At 36.2% G+C, this 23,701-nt stretch overlaps 1 long non-coding RNA gene across 1 annotated transcript in view; it reads left to right on the forward strand.

Moving 5' to 3' along the window:
- The window catches only part of LOC139084942 (uncharacterized), a 68,370-nt gene extending 59,069 nt beyond the window's left edge, over positions 1-9,301 (forward strand). Inside the window, exon 5 of the long non-coding RNA XR_011542880.1 lies at positions 8,891-9,301. This is a non-coding gene — a long non-coding RNA (uncharacterized lncRNA). The remainder of the gene's footprint in view (positions 1-8,890) is intronic.
- The last annotated feature ends 14,400 nt before the right edge of the window (positions 9,302-23,701 follow it).

Consider the following 23,701-nt stretch of genomic DNA (forward strand, 5'->3'; position numbering starts at 1 on the left):
AAGACTTGAATGTAAGACCCGAAACCATGAGACTTCTAGAAGAAAACATAGGCAGTATGCTCTATGACATTGGTCCAAGCAGCATATTTTCAAGTCCCATGTCTGACCGGGCAAGGGAAACTAAAGAAAAAATGAACAAATGGGACTACATCAAACTAAAAAGTTTCTGCACAGCAAAGGAAGCCATCAACAAAACGAAAAGACAACCTAACAATTGGGAGAAGATATTTGCAAACCACATATCAGATAAGGGGTTAATATCCAAAATATACAAAGAACTCATACAGCTCAACAACAAAAAAACCAACAATCTAATTAGAAAATGGGCAAAAGATCTGAACAGAGATTTCTCCAAAGAAGAAATACAGATGGCCAACAGGCATATGAAGAGATGCTCAACATCATTAGCCATCAGGGAAATGCAGATCAAAAATCTCTTTACTTTCATATTTAACACATGGATTTCCAAGCTATTACCTGTTTTTATTCTTTTTATATAGCTAAAAATGTCTTGATAATATTTCAAAGAACTTCTGGGTTAGAAATTAGAAGGGTAAATAGAAGGGTTAAATTCTTTCTCCACGAGAGGATGACCTTGGGCTTCCTTTTCCTGGCACTGTTTCCTTGGCAAGACTGCCTTAAGGTGAAAGTGCAATGTTGAAGGCAACCCCTGGCGATATTGATTATTGTCCTGACTAGTGCACCAAAAGGATAAAGAATGAACATATGGACCCCAACAGCCATCCTAGACTGCGTAACTGACTGTCAACAACAAAGTATGTTCTTTTTGGGGGCCTGGAAGACTCCACGGCTTTCCTCACCCAAGTCCCAAATTAGGGAGCAGACCACTGGCTCCTGGGAGTGAGAGCTCCACGGTGTCCACCCACAGTTTCCCCTCATCGACCTCTCCTCTTCCTGAGGCCCACCTGGAGGCTGTCCCAAGAGGGACTTTCCCACTTTGCCCTCTGCTCTGTGCTGTCCCTTACCTCAGCCGGACCAGGAGAGAGGGACTGGTTCCCTGGAGCTGCCTCATCCAGAGCCCAGGAACGAGAGTGATATTAGCTTGAAGGCAGACACTGTGTCCTCTCTATTGAGCAAAGTAACCACAATTGATCCCATCAAGGCCCAAGTATCACCTGGATCTTGGCTCAGTTTTTGCTCATATGTTCCTTTCCTGATGCCTGCACTGAAAGTTTAGCGCCAGCCTCCTGGCCCAGACCCTGCCTCAGCTCAAGCCCCAACTCTTAAATTTACTACAGTAACCTCCAAATTTATTTTTTTGGCCCTCAAGTTTATCCTTGGAGACTCTGGCCACACTAGAGCCCAAAGCAATTCAAAGATGTGCCTGCCAGAAGCTTCCATTTCTACTGGCACATCTTTACCTTGTTACAATGCCCATTGTGTCTGAGTGTCTGCTCACAATGAGACTATGATACTGGAGATGCTGCTCAATTGTTACACATGAAAGTGTGAAAACTTTGGGGATGAAGACAAGAAATGCCCAAGGAGGTATGGATGCATACTCTGTTATAAGGACAACAGTGCTGGAGCATAGACCTGAATGTGGACTGCAATTTCATAACGTATTTTTGGACCACTTGCAAAAGAACCATTTTCTCTGCCAAAGTGTGATCCACAATCCAGTAGCATTGGCTTGCTTGGGATTTTGTTAGAAATAACAGAATCTCAGCCCCCATCCCATAACTACCGAGGCATCATTTGTGTTATAATAATCTGCCTGCGTGATAATGTTTGAGAAGACCTGCTCTATTCCAAACGTCAGCCTAACCTTCCAAAAACCATGAGCCACAGCCCACCATGTCATAAGAACTCAGAGTTGGAACCTTTTTTGAATGCACAGAAAAATACAACAATCATCCAAGATCCCTATGTGTGAGTTTCAGAGGCTGGGTAGTCAGCAGATTTAGTGCTATTGAACAGCAACAAAGACTATGTAGGTCCTGAGCATTGTGGGGACTGGAATGGCCACCCCAAGATATGTCTCTTTGGCTTGAGGACTATTTGAGGCTGGTTTTTTTGCAGACAGGAAAGCAACTAAAAAGTAGAACTAAATCTCTATCTGTAAAGGTGCCTCCCTCTCTGTACCAGGAAGAAGAAAGGAGATGACCTTTCTCTAGAAACTCTTAATCAATGCCAAAGGCAAGGACTTAAATCTGCATTTTATTGAGCTTGTCTGCTAACCTCCTGTAACTGACTTCCCTCCCCCTCCCAACGTTGGCATTTCTTTAAGGATTAAGCATCTTTCCTTAGGCTAGAAACTGATTGCTGGGCTCACCTGTGACCACCCAGCTCAAGACAATAGACCTGCCTCCTGCTACGCCCATCGAGATAGCAGAACCACTACCTGCTGTGTCCATCAAGCGCTGTGCCGACAGGGCAATCTTGTGACTATTGTGGGAGGGACATTTCAATCATATGTGAAATATCCTGTTTGGGGGTATATAACCACTCTGTGCACCCACTTCTTCGGTGCCCTTTCTTCCTTCGGGAAGAAAGGCCGTGGGCCATGGTTCCTCATAGAGCTTTGTTTAATTTTCTCTTGCTATTCTGTCTCATGTGAATTTAATTTGTTCTCCGGCCAGACAAACCCACATTAGGTAGAGGAAAAGTCTTCCTCCCCTACAGCATCTACCTTCCTCCGCTTGTGAAGGAGGACACATCTTTATCCAATCCGGGAGAATAGGCTGGCCTCTTTGCTCTAACAGGCCCCAGCTGTCCTGAAATTAGAACTAGAGTTGAAATCATTATAAAAAATTTCCAGCAGCCCTGTGTCCCAGGAGCACAGATAGAGAAAACACAAGGAAATGGTACAACAAATCTAATGTAAAGGAGACTGCCATAAATTACAACTTGTGAAATTACCCCATGTGGCTATTAGTAGGTATAGTTTTTTCTGCCTTCTGTCAAATTTATTACTGGCTGAGTCCTTTACATTATCTGATTCCATTTACCTACTTGTAAAATGTCACATTTGAATTAGTTTTTTCAATTTTCTCAGCTCATTTTATTTCAATTTGTGTGTGTGTGAATCCAGATTGTGTTGTGTGAATTATGTAGGTGACATTTTTATTATCTCCTGAGATCTCCCTGGTTCTACTTGAAAAACAAAGAAGTTCGGTTGAGATCAGTTCTTAATTCCAGCTGCATATTACAAACATCTTTTAATCTGAAAAATCACACGAATGCCTGGGCTACAACTGAGGCCAACCAAATATGAACCTCTGGGGATGGGGAGTCAGGCACGAGTACTTTAAAAAATTTCCCAGGTGACTCCATTGTGTAGCCAGATTGAGGACCACTGGACTAGGTCTATGCCAGGTTTTTAGGCTTTGTTTGTTTGTTTCATATTTGTTGTCGAAATGCCTGATGCAGAAAAAGCTACTCCGCTGATTAAAACCAGGCTGAAGTATTTGTCTTTTTGGCCATGCTCATACTGTCTATGCCCCAGGGACGCTTAGGTCTAATCCCCAGGGCTCCACAGAGGTTGTTCAGAAATCATGCCACATTACTATTGATATTTCCTAAGTTTTAAACTTTTATGATTTTAATATTCATTAAAAAATGGTTAGCGGACGCATGAAAGACAAATATAATATTCTAATCAATTTTAAAATGAACTGAGGTGAACTATATTTCTTATATTTATTTTATTTTATTTAGCTCAATGATTTATCTGAATGACTTAAACATCACAAGAAGCAGCTATCAGTTTTGTATGTGTGTATGTAAATCAGGTAGATTTCAATTATGGTTATTTAATAGTACCCTAAGAAATGGATGTTAATATTCTAATCATGACACACGTTTGGCAATGCCATCAATCTCCTGTTTTCAAGTTCTAGACATGACAACAGACATAAGGTACATCTTTGATGAAAGCAAGCTATTTATCACACACATTCCAAAGTACTAAGGCACGCGTTTTTCAGCAAGGCATATTTCCTGAAGGCAGCATTGCTAAATGACCATCTTTTCAACTTATCCTCCTTAAGGGAGAATCTTTTTAGAATCTTCAGAAGTAGGCCTGCCAATCTGATTCATTTTCAGAGTTTTCAAACTCAGAGTTGATGAAAGACATGAAAGGGCTCTCCAAGTAATAAGCTGTGTGATTTATGCACCTGAAAGACAAAAATAAAACCCAGTCCAACAGCAGTGTGATGACTAATTTGCCAGGAAATATTAAGCATGGTTAATCTTTCAAACATAAGGAGAAAAATTATTAAATCAAACTTTTGAGGATGATAGAGGAGCTAATTCAAATGTGACTTGAGACATACTTTTACCTAGTTAATTAATTCAGACCTCTATCTTCAAAGACATTTTAAGAGGAACACAAGTCAAAGTTTTATGATTGTTACATAAATTACAATCCTCAAAGTTTTCAAATGCTTGTTTCTAAAAGATGGTGTGTTGAGATGAAGTGAGTTTATCTCTAATTCAAATTTATTCCTTCTTAAGAAATTATGACCCCCTGCTTATTAAATCTCCTGAATTGAGTTAGTTTTAATCCTCTAAATTCTAATAAACAGAGATATCACATTTAAACCACTCATTCTTCAGATTAGTAAAAGACCATAAGGAGCAAACAGATTATGTGTTGCCAAAAATGTCATATTTTCTCAGAAAAAGAAATATGAGTAATGCACATGTGGTCTGATTATCTGATTTGATTGACTTCCCAGCTCTATGTCACCATCTAGCCATGCAGCCCTGTTTTATTTGTATTACAGATGTGCCTGTAGATTTTAACTTCCTAGGGAGTAAGACGATTTTAGGACTTATTATTTTGTGTGTGCTTATGTTTTAAACTAATTAAAGCTATAATTATTTTCTTCATCAGTAATAATTTATTTTATCGGAAATATGAATGTAAATATCTTTCTGAATTCACTTGCCTATTAAAACTTGGCGTCAGTAGTATATTAAATAATATCTCAGCCCAATATCAAATACTCAAGATGGATAATGGTCAGTTCTGCTCTCCACATAATTAACTGTTTTTGAAAGTTCTTTTATATAGATTCATTTGAATATATTCACAAGCTAAAGAGTGCATACACTCAGTTGATTACATGATATCATGAGTCCATCTCCTACTCTCCAGAATTTCTTCTATTTTTCTTTATTTTATAAGAATCCAATGCGTTAAGACACCTTATCAGTGATGATAATCAGGGGATGCACTTATAAGTGTAGATATTGACAAGAGTTTGATAAGATGCTGTGTGATGTTAAGATTTTAAATGAGAAAGTGTTTGTTCTAATAAAGGTCTTTGTTTTAACAATACCTTTTAAAGGTCTTTATATCACAAAATAACTATGAAATAGATCATTGAAGTTATTGAATATTACACATTTCCTTTTCACTTACTTGTATATGCTTTGAATTTCTTCTTCCAATTAGTCAAATACATACTTTAATTGCCCACTTAGAAAATTCCCAACTGTTAAAAAAAAGTGACTTTTTCATCAAAGTAATTTTTGCCTACTTTTTTGTTGCTTAAAAATATTCCAATTATAAAACTCATTTTTAATAATTTTGCTATAATTTGAATGTAACTTTATGTCAAGCAATTTCTTATTTTTCCAAAAATAATTGAGCATTCCAATAATAAAAATTATTTTACAGACAATTGCAAAAATCTAATATTTATTTATTACAGTAATTGCAAGGTGCCAAACTGTTTTCAGAATTGCTAAAATTTCATTGGACCACATTTAATGTTAATTGTATTTCTGCTGAAATATCCCCTTTAGACTGCCTTTCTGAATCTTTATACTTTCCCATCCTCCTCTCAGAGGCAAGTGCCCTCTCTACCTATTCTCACTGCAGACCATTAATCCTCTGCCTAATGTCTGTATGTTGTTGGTTTAATTCTCTGTTTTTCCCCATGAAACCAGGTTGCCTTGAAATTAAGGGTCTTGTTTTTTTCCTTCTTATTCACAGCCCATAGGGCTATGTGTGTTGCATAAAAATAATGGCAAATATTTGTCGTATGAATGAATTACTTGAAAATATATGCACAATGATAGTATCTGATCTTACGTCTAGCATATCATTATTAAACTGAAATATAAACCAGTGTATCTTTATATGGAAAACACTAGATAAAAGTTTATGTAACAAACCACAGACTCGGATAATGATTAATGTACATGATAGTATTAGTATGAAAAAGTAAAAATTCCACTACTAAATGGCAAATAAATAAGTAAGCAAGTCATAGAAAAAGAGAAGTCAATACAGAAATAAGATGCTCAAAGATCAATAATGATCATGAAACTAGAAATTGAAATAGAATTTAGAAATGATATTCTTCCTGTGAAATTAACAAAAATAACAATGTTGATAATCTTCAGTCAGTCTAGGGCGGGTAGAAGGTGAATGGAAAGTCTATTCTTACTCTTTTAGTGGCTAAGATTTAACATAATTATCGTAGGGGGCCATTTGTTGTTACTTATCAAATTTTAAAATACATATATGTTTTGATTACTAATTAGAATTCTGAGCATCTTCCTGCCCAAATGTAAGTATCTATAAACATAGGTCTTCGTCTAGGGATATACAGTAAATTAAATTAGCATGAACATCATGTCCATTTATAGAGAATAACTTACAGAAATCACAATATACTCATATATGTGGAAATCACATTTGTGTAAAGCATTGGTAATAAAATGGAAAGATCTCCATGATGCTTTTTTTTTTTTTTTAAGGATTGGCACCTGGGCTAGCAACTGATGCCAATCTTTTACTTTTTCTTTTTTCTGCTTTATCTCCCTAACCCCCCCCCCCCGCCCCCGTACACAGTTGTATATCTTAGTTGCAGGTCCTTCTAGTTGTAGGATGTGGGACGCCACCTCAACGTGGCCTGACAAGCAGTGCCATGTCCGCGCCCAGGATCTGAATCCTGGGCCGCCACAGCAGAGGGCGGGAACTAAACCACTCGGCCATGGAGCCGGCCACGCCATGATACATTTTTAATTAAAGATTTCAAATCATAGAAAGCTACATACGCTGTGACTCAATTTAGGTAAAAAAATCTACACTCTCAAAATACTTTTGTGTGTGTATATGTGCATTTGTCTGAGAAGATGTACAGAAAATGCTGGGAGAGTACATCATAAAATGTTAAGAGTATTTATTTCTACCAGTGAGATTGAATTGAGGGGGATATGAAATATCATTCTAATTGTTTTAAATGAGAGTACACTAAAATTAGAAAAGTAAATGAAAAGTAATAAAAATTTCCACATCACTACTGAGAAAGAAATCATGACTTTTAACCTCCAACAAAGAACATTAAAAATTTTGAACCTGTAAGTAGTCTGAATATTTCAGTATTTTAAAAAGCCGCTGTGGCTTCACAATTCCACACATGAGAGCACTGAAACGAGATAAGAAAGTACAAGCAAAGCAGCCATAAATATCTCTGCTGTATTTCAACCCTAGTACAGACTTTGCATCTTGACACATGGAGAGGCATGCATCAGTGGTCACGGTCATTTCTAAACAGAATGTTTATTGCTGACACACAGTTTGAATCAGTATGCCTTATACCCCCAAGACAATATGCTCTGGCATTATGAAGTCAAATGAATTTTATTACATTTTAACGTGAGAAGTATCTCATATAACTTTTACATGTGTAAATTTTATTTCGTATAATTTCCTCAGTGATATATTGTTTTCCTCTATTATGTAATTCAATGATACAACAGTTTGGCAGTTTCTTGCAAAACAAAATTAAACAAAACTCCTAGCTGTGATCCAGAAATTGTGCTCTTTGGTATTTAATCAAATGTTTAAAAACTTTTGTATATGAAAGCCTGTACATGGATGTGTATAGCAGCTTGATTCATAAGTGCTGAAACTGGGAAGAAATCAAGATGTGCTTCAATAGGTGAACCTATAAACTTGATCCATCCAGACAGTGGAATATTATTCAGTGTTGAAAACAAATAAGCTATCAAGTCATGAAAAGACATGGAGGAAACTTAGATGCATATCACTAAGTGAAAGAAGCCAACTGAAAAGGCTACTTACTGTATGAATCCAACCAAGTGACATTCTGGAAAAGGTAAAACTATGGAGACAGTAAAAAGATCAGGGATTTCCAGGGATTTGGTGGGAGAGAGGGATGAATAAGAGGAGTACAGGGGATTTTTAGGGCAGTGAAACTGCTCAGTATGATGTTCTGATGGTGGATACATGTCACTATTCATCTGTGAAAATTCTTAGATATGCAACACCAGGAGTGGACCCTGATGTAAATTATAGCCTTTGGTTAATAACAACGTGTCAATGTTGTTCTATCAGTTGTAAGAAATGTACCACTCTGTGCAGCATGTAGCGTGTGGTGGTGGGAGAGGGGCTGCATGTGAAGAGGAAGGGTGGAGGTATGGGAACTCTACTTTCTGCTCAATTTTGTTTTAAACCTAAAACTGTTCTAAAAAAACAAAGTCTATAAAAATATGACACACTTCTAAGTTGATGCTTTAGTTAATTCTAATGAGCTTTAGGATCCTCTGACTTTTGTATATTGGTGCTAATCCATTTGACTATAAATTTAATTTCAAAGGAAAAGGACAAAATTAAAGTTTGTGACCTATAGTAAAATATCCCTATACAAGATTTATTCACCTTTTCTTCCTTTACTAACAAAATTTTAATTTGTTCAGTGTAGCAATTTATCCATTGAAAAATGACATTCCTCAGTGTTCTTTGCAGTTTGAGGTGTTCATACTTGTAATTATAATCATGAGAAATAAGGAAGTTAGCTGTGAATTTCTGGAATTTCTTTTTTCTTTTGTGAGGTGTCATCTATTTTTCTGGTTTTTCTTCACTTTTCTTGCACTTTTCTTACAGACGTGGTGGCTGTAGCAGGCACATTGCAACCTTGAAGAAAAGGCCAGGAATGCCTCAGTGTCCTCAGCCTTGTCCACCTCCAGACTTCTGACTTCATGAAGGAAAACAAATAAACAAGGACTTCTAATCATTTGGTGGAATTGACAGGATTTCTGTTACCCACAGCCAAATGCAATCCTAACTATTCAGAGAACCAGTACAAAATCCTAATAATGATCAATAAGTGGTTCTAACTGATAAGAAATGCTTGGGAGGTTGAAATATGGTAAATTTTTAGCATTCTTGGGAATATCTTCTTTCTCTTTTAACATGGAATTCCATTGTTCAACTTCAGTGTTGAAGGAATAATACAAATAGTTAGTGGATGGCCTATAAAAATCTTTTGACCCCCATTAAAGTGGATAATGCTTTCTTCCTTTCTAGAGACTATTTTGTTTATACAAATGTCACAACCCCAAATCAATTGCCTAGAATGAGGGTGAAAAACCTCCTGGGAGATTAAAAAAAATGAAGAGGACCTGATATCTGCCCAAATGTCTGCAATCTAGATAGAAGGGGAAAACTTATACAAGAAAATAAATACAACGTAAATGTGGAGATGAAGCAAGAAGGTTGTTCAATTTAGAAAGAATAACAAAGCAACATTGCAGAACTGGGAAAGGTCAAGAAAACAGAATAGTACAGTCTGAACAAGAAATACCTTTAGACCAGAAATACAGGTTGATGCAAATTCAAAGAGATGTTTGAATACAGGCTCAAGGCATTTAGACTTTATGTGAAAGGCAATAAGATATTAGTGTGTTTGGATTAAGGAAATTTTATGTTAGAGCGCAGCAATGAAATGCAGAGAGACAAACAAAAGGTATGTTTTGGAACGAGAATTGGCAGGAATTGGGAACCATACTCACATTCACCGAATCATCTCAGTATAGTCTGTTTGCTCTTTATTGTGAGAAGTTCAACTCTGAGGAAAAATGGGGGGGAAATGAAGTGAGAAAACAGGAAACAATGTACGAGCAAAGTTAGTTTCTTGAGATTTATTTTTTGTAACAGTTTTTGGTTCTTTCCCAATTATGAGGTTCTCAAATAATCTATCAAAACAAAGATTTTCTTCTCTCACCATGCCATTCAGATAAAGAATTTTCACATAGAATGTGAAATAGAACACTTGGTTATTTTTACTTTGATTCAAGTTACAAAAGAACTGATAAATAAGTAGCAAAAATCTATGGAAATGAGAGGCAGATTTGTTTTGGAAGAAATAATAGAAAGGTTATTTCTAGCTGGTGCGGCAGCTGCTTGGTGTCATTTCTGAACAGATGAAGGGAATTTGTGAGAGAGATGCTATGGAAAGATTGTTTGATTGCTTTATTTAAAAATTTGCAAAGAATTATGGGTGTTTGTAAAAATGTTGTGAGGTACACCTGACAAATTTGAAATATTTTATTCTGATTGACAATGATTTACTGTGAACAGATCCAGTGTAGGGGAAAAAAAGATGGAAGAGTAAAACTGGTAGATTCATCTTCAAGAAGAATATAGTGGTTTAATATCTTCATCTTTTTATTATTTCCATTTTGATTAAATTGATGATAATACTTCTTATCCAACAGCACAGTGCAAATGAGCCTATATTTGTATGTATCTGGAGAGGAATATATATATATATACAGCCTTGTGTTGCTTAATGATGGGTTTATACTCTGAAGAAAGCATTGTTAGGCAATTTCATGGTTGTGCAAACATCACAGAGTGCACTTACACAAACCTAGATAATATAGCCTACCACACACCTAGGCTATATTGTGCTAATCTTATGGGACCACCGTCGTCATATATGCAGTCCGTCATTGACTGAAATGTCGTTATGCAGCATATGACTCTATATATTGAGAGAGAGAGGGAAAGAGAGAGATTCATTAAAAGAAGTTGGGTCACCTCATTATAAAGGCAGAGAAGTCCAAGATCTGCCAACTGCAAGCTGGAGAACCAGGAAAACCAGTGGTATAATTCAGTCTGAGTCCAGAGGCCTCAGAACCAGGGTGTAAGTCTCAGTCTGAGTCTGAAAGCCCAAGAACCAGGAGTGCCAATGCCTGAAGGCAGAAGATGGATGTCTCAGCTCAGCACAGAGCTCTTCTCCTGCCTTTGGATTCTATTCAAGCTCCCAAAGTATTGGATGATGCCCACCTATATTGGTAAGGGTGATCTTTACTCAGTATACCAATTCAAATGCTGATCTCTTCTGCAAATACCCTCACAGACACACTCAGAAATGTTTCCCCAGCTATCTGGGCATCCCTTACCCATTCAAGCTGACACATGAAACCAACCATCATGCTCATGTTGCCCAAGTCCTGGACACATATAAATGCTTTGGCTCTCTATCACTAGGGTCACATGTTTTATTTCTGCCTTTTTGGAATCAGAGCTTTATGAAGAGCAATATTCATATAGCCAACATGGTTTCTATCTTTATGTAATGGAAATGTGCTTTAGCAAAATATAGAAAACTGTCATCTACTGAACAGCTAGCTAAGTACTAAAAGAAAGTGGAGTAGAAAGATGTGTTAAAACAAAATGCGTAACCCGAGTCTTAAAACCACCCAATAAATATCACCTATGTTAGAAGGTTTGACATATTGTTGTTATTCTTATCATAAGTTTTGTTAAAATTAGTAAGCTACTTAAGATCTATGCAACCTCAAGTTTCTCATGAAGTAAATGAGAATTACAGTACCAACAGCACAGATTGAAGGAGGATAAAATAAGGCACTGAATGCATATGGCATATATTCATCCATTTCTTCTAGGTGAACTTACTATTGCTACTATTTTTTTAATTAATATAATATTTGGCCAACGTTTACTTTGCCCCTAATGAGTCTATTATAGAATCTATTGATGTGGATTTTTCTTTTAAATCCTTGCGTTCAGTCAAATGTTTGTATATTTTGTTTGCTGTTTGTGTATTTGTTTTCACTCATTTCTGTATCTCAAATATCTATTAGGGCAGGCATTCAGAACACAACTAAAGAAGAGAAGGAGATTTGGTGAAGAAGAAACCAACTCATACATATAAATTAGCACAACTATAAGGAAGTAAAAATGGTAAAAGACTAGAACAGCCTACAAGAAAAACAATCTTGAAAATGGAGTTGCACTGTGTAGTGAAACAAAACAAACAGAATCCCCACTAGTTAGAAGGCAAATCAGAGGACCTGGGTATTTTGCCAGTCAGTCTTACAAACTCTTTGAGACTCAGTTTCTTCATCTGTGAAATGTGGATAGTATCAGCTGCCTCAAAGAGCTGGTATTTGTTGATATAATGAAATGAACTGATCAACAGAGCCACAGAAATATGTGGGTTATCACTGCCCTGTACCCTCCACGACAGCAGAAGACACCATTCTCTTGTTAATAGGCTAGCTGTTTCCCAGATGTCTCACAAAACAGCTAGCCTATCATAGGAATTCCATAAGCATTTGTTACACTAATCAAGGAGTAAAGTAGGGTGATTGGCAATCCGTTCTCCCTAGGAAGACATAAAAATACCCAAGCAGAGTGGAGGAGATTTAAAGAAAAATAAAAATTACCATATATTTCAGTGGTTATCTCTTGAATCCACAATCTCAGGAGATAGACAAAGATGACCACCACTTTTGCCACTTATTGCCAGGTTTTCCAACTCAGTTATCATGGTGAGGAGAGAAGCAAAGACGCATTCTGGTTATTAATATAGACTGTACTTCTCCCAGTTGTAGACAAAGACATGACAGATGGGATGCACAGTGAGAACTTAAATATTTAGACTCTTGCTAGAAATTTAAATTAATCATTCATTCAAGAAACACTTAACACCAAATTTACATAGGCAATGTGCCAGCGTTTGGGATAAAGATAGAAAGAAAAAAAGAGAGAGAAAGAAAGAAATCAAGCCCACAGTCTCATGTCTTCAAGAAATTCATTGTCCATCAGGGAGAAAAAAAGCATAAATAGGCAAACAGAATCAAATACGATTAAGAGCAGAGTGTGCACAAGGCCCGAGGAAAGGGGAAATTAACACTGCCTTGGGCATTTCATTTATTAACCTACTTCTAAAGTTTATTTCCTGGTGAGTGATATTAAAAACAACATGCTTCCTGGGTACAATTAAATTCAATTTAAAATGTATTAAGTGACACTCTGTGAAAAGCACTTTACAAATAGCTCAGCTTTAGGGGACACATTGATCTTTAAGACATGGCTCTTACTCCAGAGGTCTTGGGATATCATTAGCACAGACATCCTACACACCTGTAAGTATATCACTAGGTATAAAATGAATGTCACCAGCCATAATCACTGCAGGAATTTAGAACAGAGAGAGTAATGTGATCTTGAGGAATTTCAAGGGTTTAGGGTTGATTTGGGATGTGAAATGTGGGACAAAGATAGTGCTTGTGTGACTAACATATTAATGAACCTGAAATGATTAAGCAGATAGTCTGACTCCCCTCACCAGGCACAGGGAGAAATCTAATACTGTTAAACAGAGGGTATCATTGAGACGTGGCTTCTGTGTAATGGTGAATGTTTTTCAAGCTACTCTCTAGCTGAAAACTGCTTCCTGGCCAAAAGGGAGAGTGGGATGTAATTACTTCCAACATCACTTAGCAGTGATCAGAGGGAAAGAACAATAGAGCAAAGAGCTGAGCACGGCACAAATAGAAACCAGCCTTTTGTTTTTCCTGAAAATTAAAAAGAAAAATGAGAAAGGGCATACTGAAGGGCTATAAAGTTAATTTACATTTGCACGGATCTGCATAGTAGCTGCTAGACACATGGGAAGCTAGTATTTTTTAATTACTTGGCATAAATATTTTGAACATTGAGAAAGAAGACAGAACAAGGAACTGAAAATTCTCTGAAATTAATCATCACAGCCCTGAACCACGGCCAGGATACTACGAGTAAAGCAATGCTAGCCTTGTGCTACAGAACTCCCTTTACTCTTTTCCAAAAGTCACGAAAACTAGACTTGGAATGGAGTTCAAAAGAGTGAAAAATTTGAGTATCACTGGGCTGAAATGAGATAGTAATTACACGATGTCATCACATTCAGTATTTCAAGAACACTTGAAATAAGCCCAGGAACCAGTCAGACATTCTATCTGAATAAGATGGACAGGGGTTGAAAACGACCTGGCAGAACACAGGTGCCATTTGCTGCCATGTTTTGTGGACACCACTGGTGGACTCCAAGATTATAAATCTGGAAGATGCCATTGTAAAACTCTCATCGCATCTTCTCTTAACGCATCAGCCTTTAGCAGCAGGGTTTTTTTTTCTTTTTCAGTCTTTAAGTTGAACTTCTGATCTACCCTAAAAATGCAATATTTTGGATTTTTAATTCAAGTTCATTTTACTTTTAAATCCTTTTAATGTAGAGATATGCTAATATCACTGAAAATAAAAGGGTAAGAGAATTATAAGTAAAATATGTCATTTGTTTTACTTCTTAATCATATAAATCCTGATTGTCATGTATCTCTATTAGGAGTACTTTATAAACATCTGCTGAAGGAATCTTCTCAGAAAAATCAGAAAGTCCTGTACCAAGAGAGCAAGCCTTGGTCTCTTCCTTTCAAATAGGGATCAAAGAAAATGTTTACTAACTGAAAATGAGACAATGATGGAATATACACTTTTTTTATTTTAAGACTTGTTAAAGTAATTAAACAAGGAGGCCTTTAGACTGAGGTGGGTCTGATGTCTTGGTAGCCTATGTAAGCAAACCAACCCCAGCTGGGGTCAATTCCTGTAAATATGCTCACAGCAGAGAAAAACAAAGTTGAGGATAACCAATCACAAACAGCCCACTAGACTTTCACAAATAAGGCAGCTACCTAAGCTGAAGCCAATCGAATCCTTCCTTGCTTTGCTTTCTCATATGCCCTGTAAGAGCCTTTCCCCTGGCTCCTGTCTAGGAGCACTCTTAACCATTGTCAGTTAAGCATAGCCCAGTTTGAATCAATATTTGCTCAAATAAACTCTTGAAAATTTTAATGTACTTCAGTTTATCTTTTAACAGATTATTGTGCTCTTCTTAATTATAATATAGAATATTATTCCATAAAAGATCTGATCATACCACACATTCAATTAAAATATAGCAATTATATAAAAATTTAGCGCATTTTAGTGACTATAATTCTCAACATGGGATCAAAGAACATAAGATCAAATGCTGGTTTGACCACAAGTGACCATTGCTGTAAAAACAATCATCTTCCCTAGATACGATGCAGTTACGTTTGTGTGTATGGCAATTAATGAGACATTATGTATGATGAGACAAATATAGCTTTGAAAACTGTTACATCAACTCAAACGTGAGTAGATGCTCCAGCCAAAAGAGATTCATGATCACCCTCCCAACTTCCTCTATTCCAACCCCTATAATAACCCAAACAGTTTGTGCAGTCACATGCTACATGTTTTGGTCAATGATGGACCATATATACAAGGATACTCTCATAAGATTATAATGGACCTGAAAGATTCCTATTGCCTAGTGACATTATAGCTATTGTAACATTGTAATGCAATGCCTTACTCATGTTTGTAGGGATGCTAGTGTAAACAAACCTATTGCACTGCCAGTTGTATAAAACTATAGCACATACTATTATATACAGTACATAATACTTGATAATGATGATAAATGACTATGTTACCGGTTTGTGTATTTACTATACTGTGCTTTTATCATTATTTTAGAGTGTACTCTTTCTACTTGTAAAAAAACTTTACTGTAAAACAATATGCTGTGTTATGCCAGCAACAGACTCATACCTCTCATATTTACCAGGTCCCTTGATTTCATCATTTTCTCTGGTCCTTGATTTAATCTTATATTGTTTTGTTCAGCATAGCCACTAAGCATAAAAACTCCATTGCTAATGTTGCCAATAAGAGGCCACATAGAGTATTGACCTGGAAACAAAGTTAAAATTGATTAAGGACTATGAAGGTGGAAAATCAGTGGTGGTTATTGCTTGCCAGTTGAGCATGTCCCATTTCACTTTAGGTACAATCTTGAAGAAAAAGGGCAAAGTGATGGAAGCTGTTAAAGGATCTGATTCATTGAAGGCAATGAGACTAACAAAAATTCGAGAAGGGCATGGAAAAACATGGAGGAACTTCTAATGAAATTTGTCCCATCCTCTTCAATATTTCAGAAATGTTTGAGAAGGATAGGTGTTAAATCTTCTTTGAGTGTCTGGTAGAATTCATCAGAGAAGCCATCTGGTCCTGGATTTTTGTTTTTTGGAGGTTTTTGATTACTGTTTCAATCTCTTTACTTGTGATTGGTCTATTCAGATTCTCTATTTCTCCTTGATTTAGTTTTCAGAGGTTGTCTGAGTCTAAGAATTTATCCATTTCTTCCAGATTATCCAATTTGGTGGGTATATAGCTTTTCATATCATTCTCTTATAATCCTTTGTATATCTGTATTTTCCTCTTTCATTTCTAATTTTAGTTATTTGAATCTTCTCTCTTTTTTTTCTTAGTGAGTCTGGATAAAGGTTTGTCAATTTTTTTTATCTTCTCAAAGAACCAGCTCTTAGTTTCATTGATCCTTTCTCATTTTTTTAGTCTCTATTTCACTTATCTCTGCTCTTATTTTTATTATTACCTCCTTCTACTGACCTAAAGAATCCACCAAAAAACTATTAGAAATAATCAACAAATACAGTAAAGTCGTAGGGTACAAAATCAACATACAAAGACCCATTGCATTCTATACACTAACAATGAACTAGAAGAAAGAGAAATTAAGAATACAATCCTATTTACTATTGCAACAAAAATAATAAAATACCTAGGAATAATTTTAATCAGGGAGGTGAAAGACCTATACACTGAAAACTATAAAACATTGTTGAAAGAAGTTGAAGAATACATAAACAAATGGAAAGATGTTCCATGCTGCTGGATTGGAAGAATAAACATAGTTTAAATATCCGTATTGCCTAAAGCAAGCTACAGATTCAATACAATCAGAATCACAATCCCAATGACATTCTAATGGAAATAGAACAAAGAATCCTAAAACTTATATAGAGCAGCAAAAGACCCTGAACAGCCAAAGAAATCCTGAAAAAAAAGAACAAAGCTGGAGGTGTCACGCTGCTTGACTTCAAAATATACTGCAAAGCTATAGTAATCAAAACATCATGGTATGGGCACAAAAACAAGCATACAGATCAATGGAACAGAATTGAAAGCCCAGAAATAAACCCTCACATCTATGGACAGCTAATTTTCAAGAAAAGAGGCAAGAACATATAATGGAGAAAGTCTCTTCAATAAATGGTGTTGGGAAAACTGGACAATCATATGCAAAAGAAAGAAAGTAGACCATTATCTTACACCATACAAAAAAATTAACTCAAAATGGATTAAAGACTTGAATGTAAGACCTGAAACCATGAAACTTGTAGAAGAAAATATAGGCAGTACTCTCTGTGACATTGGTCTTAGCAGTATCTTTTCAAATACCATGTCTACTCAAGCAAGGTAAACAAAAGAAAAAATAAACAAATGGGACTACTTGAGACCAAAGAGCTTCTGCAAGACAGAGGAAAACATGAACAAAACAAAAAGACAACCCACCAACTGGGAGAAAATATTTGCAAACCATATATCCAACAAGGGGTTAATTTCCAAAATTATAATGATCTCATACAACTCAACAATAAAAAAATGAACAACCTGATCAAAAAATGGGCAGAAGATATGAATCAACATTTTTCCAAAAAAGATATACAGATGGCCAATAGGGACATGAAAAGATGTTCAACATCACTAAGTAGCAGGGAAACGCAATTCAAAACTACCGTGAGATATCACCTGACACCTGTCAGAATGGCTATAATTAACAAGACAGCAAACAACAAGTATTGGAGAGGATGTGGAGAAAAGGGAACCCTCATCCACTGCTGGTGGGGATGGAAACTGGTGAAGGCACTATGGAAAACAGCGTGGGAGTTTCTCAAAAAATTAAAACTAGAAATACCACATGACCTAGCTATCCCACTAATGGGTATTTATCCAAAGAACACAAAATCAAAAATTCAAAAAGATATATGCACCCCTATGTTCATTGCAGCATTATTCACAATAGCCAAAAAGTGAAAGCAACACAAGTGCTCATCAATGGATGAATGGAATAAAGAAGATGTGGTATATATATACAATGGAATACTACTCAGTCAGAAAAAAGACAAAATTATGCCATTTGTAACAACATGGATGGGCCTTGAGTGTCTTATGCTGAGCAAAATAAGTCAGACAGAGAAAGACAAACACCATATGATTTCACTCACATGTGAAAGATAAAGAAATGCATAGATAAGGAGAATAGATTAGTGGTTATCAGAGGAGTAAGGGGTGAGGGGAGCATCAAAGGGATAAAGGAGCACAAGTGTGCTGACAGATGAAATTTGGACTGTTGGTAGTGAACACGATGCAGTCTATACAGAAACTGAAATATAGTGATGTTCACCTGAAATTTACACAGTAATATAAGCCAATATGACTACAATTTTTAAAAAAGCAAAAAAAAAAAAAAAGGAAAAGAACCCAATGCGGGGTGGGGGGAAGAACCTTGTTTAGGCTTAGGGCTGTGCCACCAAGGACTGTATGAAAGTCATTTGGAAAAAGACATTCCAGAGGTTCATCCATGATGTCAAAGAATTTGCTAAGATGAGGAAGTTGCAAAAATCAACAAGGCTGTGGCTGAAATGGCAAATAACTTGAACCTGGTCGTGGACGAGGACGATACTGAGGAGCTCCTAGAGGTGGTTCCTGAGGAATTGACTGACGAGGAGTTGTTGGAACCGGAACAGGATGCATAGCTGAAGAAGAGACAAATAAAAGGAAACTGCAGAAGAAGACAAAGAAGAACTGCCAAGAAAATTCACAGTGAAGAGTTTAGCAGAAGTTTTTGCAGACCTCAATAAGCTCCTTAAAAAGCTTGAAAACACGGACCCCAATACTGAAAGATTTTCATTAATAGAGAGGAATGTTGATAGTGCATTATCTGCAAATAATCTATGATGCAAAATCTATGATGACAAAAAGATAAAAACCAAGCAAACAACCATGGACGTATTTCTAAAAAGAGTGAAACCTCTTCAAGAAGAGCCTCAGGCAGGTCCTTCAGGAGGTGTTCCAGAAGAGGGCTTTGTTATCGTAGGAGACGCCAGCTCCATGCGTATTACTGCCCCTGAAGACCTTCCAGTGGGACAAGATGTAGAGGTGGAAGACAGTGATACTGATGATCCTGACTCTGTGTAGGCCTAGGCTAATGTCTGTGTTTGTGTCTTAGTTTTTAACAAAAAAAGCTTAAAAAGTAAAAAAAATTAAAAATTTTAAAAATAGAGAAAAGCATATAGAATAAGGATATAAAGAAAGAAAATATTTTTGCACAGCTGTACAATGTGTTTGTGTTTTAAGCTAAGAGTTATTACAAAAGAGTCAAAAAGTTTAAAAGAAATTGAAAAGTTTATAAAATAAAAGTTACAGTAAGCTAAATTTAATTTATTATTGAAAAAATTTATTTTTATAATTTAGTGTGACCTAAGTGTACAGCGTTTGTAAAGTCTACAGTATTGTACAGGACTGTCCCAGTTCTTCACATTCACAGTGATCACTCACTGACTCATGCAGAGAAACTTCCAGTGCTGCAAGCTCCATTCATAGTAAGTGCCCTATACGGGCATACCATTTTTTATCTTTTATACCATATTTTTACTGTACCTTTTCTACCTTTTGATATGTTTAGATACACAAATATTTACCACTGTGTTCCAATTGCCTCCTGTATTCAGTCCAGTCACATGCTGTACAGGCTTGTAGCCTAGGAACAACAGGCTAGACCATATAGCCTAGGTGTGCAGTAGGCTATACCATCTAGATTTGTGTAAGTACAATCTGTGATGTTTGCACAACAATGAAATTGCCTTATGACACATTTCTCAGAACATATCCTTATCATTAAGTGATGCATGTACTACAGATAACTTAGCAATGAGGTCAGATATAGATTTTTCTGCCTCTGCCTTTACTGTTTATATTATATGGCTTAATCATCTAGAAATGCATGATAACTGATTCATAACTTTCGATAAAAGGCAGAGATATGTTATGTTTCAACTTCATTCCACATTACTTCATCAAAATCAACTTTTTCTATTTTTCATTTTCAGGTTCTTCGTCCAATTTTCTAAAGTATTAAAAATTTATATGCAAACATCATTTAAAATCTATTCAAATAATAAGTTTTCATTGCTGTATTTCAAGTTCTTTTTTTGGAAGAGTAGCCCTGAGCTAACTGCTGCCAGTCCTCCTCTTTTTGCTGAGGAAGCCTGGCCCTGAGCTAACATCCGTGCCCATCTTCCTCTACTTTATGTGTGGGACGCCTATCACAGCATGGCGTGCCAAGCAGTGCTATCTCTGCACCCAGGATCCGACTCGGCGAATCCCGGGCCACGTAAGCGAAACGTGGGCACTTAAGCGCTGTGCCATGGGGCGGTTCCCCTGTTCAAAATTTTTAAAAAGCTTCATACTACTTTTGACAAAACATTGTCCAGATAATAAAAAAGTTTACAATCCTGTGCAAAGAAAAAAAGTAAACTAAAACAAATATTTTCAATGTATAATATAATTTTTTTATTATAATTAGTGATTATTATTATTGTTGGCCTTATAGTTAACTTATTTGTAATGTGATTTGAATTTGAATTCTAATGCCACATTGCTCAGACGTCAGTGAAATGCTGCACAAGAAAAATCTCTTTGGCTCTAGATTTAATTGGATCATACATTTAGCTTCTTTTCTTACACAAAAATGTGGTTATGATTATAAAATCTGCTAATCAAATCTTTGTGTATTAACTGGTGTCGTCAAAATAAATCTCTGTTAATGACTCATCGGTATGTTTCCTTTGAGTAAGAAAGGTTGATCTAGAAAAACACTCCCAAAATAGATTCTAAAGAAAATATTATTATAGTTACATAATCTATGACTAATATGTTTTTTAAAAATCTTGATCTTATTTCTATAGTATTAATGTTTTCTCTATGTCCTGAAATTTAAATCTTATTTCACAGATATTTTTTCAAATAAATTGTTCCTGGTACATTTTAGTTATTAAAAATATTTGGTATGATAACTTCCATTTGCTAAGGACCTGGTGTATGAAGTATGTGTATACACCACATACACACACACACACACACACACATATATATAATTGCCTCAGCAACTCAGCCAGATGGATATTACAGAGGAGAAACACGAGAGAGAGAGAGAGAAGGGGAGGGGACTGGAAAGAAGTGGAGGGAGCAGATAAGTAAATTAACCAACCCAAAGTTGAAGAGATAGTAAGTAATCAGGTGAAAGTTATGATCTGAATACAGGTTGAGCTAATTAAGAATTCCTGGCTTATTCACTACACTTGCCGTTTCGTTTGAGCGATATTCTTGATTGTCTGTCACATTCTTCACTGCATTCAGAAACCTAAGTTAAATCTCACTCTGCTCGCTGTGTTATTTGTTATGTTCCCCTTTAATCTACTCCACTTCTACATTAATCAAGGCCATTGCACAAGCACAAAGCAAAGCAAAGATAAAGTGATGGGAAAAGAAAAAGAGAAATAGAGATGGGTGGTGGAACAATCTATAGCAATAGATCTTTCTCTTTATGATTTCCAATAATTTTACAAATAATTAAATCATATAACTAACATATTTTAAATCTAATTCCCTTAGTTAAAATATTCACAGCCTATGTATGGACATATATATGATTCCTTTTTTAAAATGTTGTATGAAATCCATTTGTAACTTTGGCTTAATTTTTTTCTCTACTGTGATCCTACCCATAGTTATTTAATCTAATGTTTAAGATCCAATGACTTCAACGTTCTTCCCTATAAATCAAATTTAAGAGCTGCTTCTTTCCTTAATATCTAACATTGAATTAGTTTTACCAAATTTTAACAAACTTCTTAATAATATCCTTTGCATTAAAAAATAGGCTACCTTAACCTGTATATTTAATAATTACTCAACATTTTTAAAGTGCCAGGCAGATTCCTAAGCATTTTACATATATTTTATTCAATTTTCACCAACCAAGGAGAGAGATTATCTTACTTTCTTCATTTTGCAAATAAGGAAACTGAGACATAGCAATGTAAATAACATACTCGAAGTCACACAGAGGGAAAGATTTTGAGATTCCCTTGTTTATTAGTAATATTCTATAAATTTCTCTACTGTGAAATGAGATAAAGATTGTAAAGGATTGAGAAATTTGCTGTAAAAAAAGAGGCCAAAAAGCAACACCATCAAGAATTCAACATCAATAATCAATGGTATCTATAGATAGTGTCAAGGGGGAGGGAAATGATATATAAAATACAGACCATAGGAAATTTTTGTTGGCTTAGTAAGATAACTTTAAGCATAGAATTACAACTAAACAGCTCTAAAACAACTCCTGATACCCACTAAGTTTTCATCATGTTGTCCAGGTCATCATGTTGTCTTACCATAACTATCTCCTGGCTTCCTTAACGTTTTTCTCACTTCTAATCTTGTCCAAGTCTAGTCTTTATCTGAGCAAAGACTTAAGTAGTCTTTTAAAAGCACAACATTACTGGGTTATTCCCATGCTTCAAACCTTTCAGTGGTCTCCTCCAACTTTTACCTTCATCCCTTTCATTCCAGTCTCCATTGTTTCACTGAATTTTAGCCACAAAACTGGTTTCTTTCCACTGTTAGGCAGGCTCGTTTCATGCCTCAAACCATCAGGTCTGCAGTTTCGTCTATCTGGCCACCTCTTTCATCCACCTCCTCACTTGGCTGGATCCCCCTTATGTGTCTCACTTCAGCTTAAATGAGACCTCCCTGGAACCCAGGATTTGTGGAGATTCTGCCACTGTTACCTCCGTTGCTTCCTTATGAGAACTGCACCTGCAGAATTAAATAAGGTATTAGTTTTGGTTTTCTCTTTGCAGGTATAGAACAGTAAGAAAGAAAGGGGCTCACAGCAATGGAGGGAGAGTTTGCTATCTTGTTGGTGTTGACGTCTTAGTCTGCTCAGCCTGCCATAACAAAATTCCACAGACTGGGTGGCTTAAACAAACGAATTTATTTTCTCACAGTTCTGGAGAATGGAAGTTCAAGATTAAGGTCTTGGCAGGTTCTGTTTCTCGTGAGGCCCCTCTCCTTGGCGTTCAGGTGGCCGCCTTCTTGCTGTGTCCTCATATCGCCTTTCCTGGGTGTTTGTGCATCCCTAGTGTCTCTGTCTGTCTCAGAACTTATCAGAATTACGTTATTTATATTATTAAATTAAACTTTATCATCTCATTACAATCTTTTAAATTATCCTGTTAATTATTTTATGCTAGCTCGTATTAACACATTTAATCTTCATAATAGCACTTAGAGGTAGAAACTAATATGAACACCCACTTTACAGATGAGAAAATGGAGGCACAAGAGCCAGTAGATGAAGCAGCTGGGGTTTAATCACAGGGAGTCTGGCCCTGGAGCTCAGGTTCAGAATCACCACACTATGCAGCGTTTCTTCTTTAATTTCAATATGGTAAGAGTCATTAAGGCAGAGACCGTGTCTACAGCCTAGTCTTTGTACAGTAGTCCCATAAAGGGTTAAGACTACAATCTTTACATAACACAGTTGCAAATCTCTGACTTTACTCTCCTGTTTCCTTGATTAACCCTTAGAACACAGCT

The sequence above is a fragment of the Equus przewalskii genome, chromosome 7 (genome assembly GCF_037783145.1).
Source record: "Equus przewalskii isolate Varuska chromosome 7, EquPr2, whole genome shotgun sequence".
NCBI lineage: Eukaryota > Metazoa > Chordata > Mammalia > Perissodactyla > Equidae > Equus > Equus przewalskii.